This window comes from Amia ocellicauda, chromosome 22, assembly GCF_036373705.1.
Source record: "Amia ocellicauda isolate fAmiCal2 chromosome 22, fAmiCal2.hap1, whole genome shotgun sequence".
Lineage (NCBI taxonomy): Eukaryota > Metazoa > Chordata > Actinopteri > Amiiformes > Amiidae > Amia > Amia ocellicauda.
Window position 1 is genome coordinate 3,844,322 of NC_089871.1, and position 3,046 is coordinate 3,847,367.

Consider the following 3,046-nt stretch of genomic DNA (forward strand, 5'->3'; position numbering starts at 1 on the left):
TCTATCCGTGAATTGTAATAATAACTATATTAAATCCAGCTCGGATTAACTCGGTTGCAACACCAAGCCCGTTCTGGCCCTGAATCAGATGTGTGGTAGCAAATCACTGAGGACTTTAAAGAGAGATCTGTTTACAAAGAATTGGCCGCAGTGCCGAAGGATAGTTTCCATTTCATCAGCTTTATTATTCAGTAATAATAGTAATAATAATCCCCCCCCCCCCCCATTTATGCTTATTGCCACTAGGTGAGAAAAGCTACTGGCTCCATAGTTCGTCTCTTAGTCCTGTATTATAAACATGCAGGTAAAAAGGTGGGGAAGAACAATTAATTTAAAGCAATTATCCAAGTATGGAGCCATCATGTTCAGCTGATAACTATCAATCTATTACTATATATATATACATATATATATACACACACGTATATATATATATATATATATATATATATATATATACACACACACACACACAGAGACGGGTGACAAATTAAAGGAAAAACCAACATAAAGTATTAGGCACCACGAGCCCCAGAACAGCTTCAATGCTCTCGGCACAGATTCTACGAGTCTCTGGACTCTACTGGAGGGATGGACACTATTCTTCCAAAAGATATTCCCTCATTTGGGGTTTTGATGGTGCTGGAGAGCGCTGTCTAACACGTCTGTCCACAATCTCCCATAGGTGTTCAATTGGGTTGAGATCTGGTGACTGCGAAGGCCAGAGCATATGAGTCACATCATTATCATACTCATCACACCATTCAGTGACCCTCATGCCCTGTGGATGGGGGCATTGTCATCCTGGAAGAGACACTCCCATCAGGACAGAAATGTGTCACCATAGGATAAAGGTGATCACTCAGTGAATCAGTGAATAACTGTCATGATCTGCAAGTGGACCCAAACCATGCCAGGAAAATGCCCCCCACAGCATAACAGAGCCTCCGGACCCCCTCACTGTAGGGGTCCAGCAGTCAGGCCTGTCCCGTTCTCTTGGTGTCCCACACATTCCACTCATTTATTCAGGTTTTTCTTTTAATTTGTCACCTATCTCTGTATATATGTATAGAGAGAGAGCGAGAGAGATGTATTAAAATATTCCTATTTAACAGTTCAAATCTCACTCTGCATCAATTAATTTGCGAATGAACTTCCACAATATCAATCAATCATAAAATGTGATCAATCTCTGCTCAACTTGACTCAGCAGCTTGACTTTATTGAATAAGCCCTACATATCAGTGGCCAACGCTTTGCTAAGGGCGTGGCACGGTGAGGAGTGCATAGATTTCAGCAGCAGTGGTGGATTCGGTGACTGACTGGTCTTTCAGCTTGAGAGGGTGAAAGGTCACGCGGAGTAGAAAAGGTTGCTTTTAAGATCTGTAGGATGGAAGTTAAACAGCAGACAGACTTGTGGGTCTGAAAACTACACCAATCCACACAAACCTGTCAAAAAGCCAGGCACAGACTGAACTGAAGGAAACAAGAATACTGTGTATTTTCTGTCTTCTGTTTCACAGTGTTGCTGAACAACAATGGAAGCAACAACAACAAAAGGGTTACTTGATTTCCTATTGAAGTGGAGCTGGGGTCGGGGCATGGACTGAATTCAAATGTAGATCTTGGTTTAAACGAGTTGGGGAGGAGGGCTAGTTTGTATTAAGTGATTGCCAAGGTTTTTTTTTTCCTCTTCGTTTAAATATGCTCTGAAATTAAAAGTAACTTAAAAAGATCAAACAGGCAGAATTTTTATATTCAATATTAGAGGCAGATTGTGTTTAACAAAAACTGATAAATCCAGAAAGCGCCAGGCACCTCCGTCTGTCATTAACAGAAATAATCCATTGCTTCATTGACTGATATATAAATGACCCCTCTCCTCCCGCTAAAAATTGCCTGCTCACATTAGTGCTGCAGTTGCCCCGAGAGCCGCTCTTTAGTTACTGGGAATCAACGTCAACGTATTTAACTTCCTCACTTCCCAGCAGGAAGTCTGCACTTTCCCCTATAAATTACGCAAGACCCCTCAGTCAGCATATGTCTGCAGTGCTGACTCCCCGGTTAAAAATCCAGTGAACAACAGTCTATGGTGAACTTTTCAACCTTTTCTGGTGACTGCACGGGGAGTAATACAATCTCCATATGACACGAATACCTGTGGGTTACATTGGTAAGAACCAGCAGACTTGGATTATCCGAGTATGAATATATATGAACTGTGTGGTTTAAGTGTGATCGTAAACATGAATTATGAATGTACAGATTAGTATCATTTTAAGTAGCTAGGTTGTAGCTTTTATTGGTACTTTTATTTTCGAACTATTGAAAGATTATTTTTTATGAACTGCACAGGGCAGCTTAACTGTTTTAAACTGAGAATATCTGACTTGAGAGAGGTTATTTTTATTGAATACTTTAAAAGTACTTTTTCAGTGGCCTTGGTGTTCATATATGTTGGCTGATAAGTGGATCAGTAGTACATAAGTCTGCAGTACTTTTCATTGACGTGAATGAATGATGAATGAATGGTGACGGCTGTTTTGAAATTGTGTGCTTGTTGACGGTGTATTTGTTTATTGTGGTCTTCGGTGAGGTGCGTTGTTAAGGTCCGCTCCGCCCTGTGTCCTACACAGTCAACAGTGTCAATCCAATCCAATCTGTAAACACAGACTCTTTCTGAGGTATACGCGTTGTATACAATTGCAAAAGATAGGGAAGACTTATGTGTTTCTTTTTAAAAGAAGGAAAAAAATGAAACGTTTTTCTTTTTAATTGGGGGGATGGGACGTTGTGTACAATTTGTATAGTATATGTGTGTGTGTGTGAGTATGTATATATATTTATATTATATTATACATATATATATATATATACTCACCTAAAGGATTATTAGGAACACCTGTTCAATTTCTCATTAATGCAATTATCTAACCAACCAATCACATGGCAGTTGCTTCAATGCATTTAGGGGTGTGGTCCTGGTCAAGACAATCTCCTGAACTCCAAACTGAATGTCTGAATGGGAAAGAAAGGTGATTTAAGC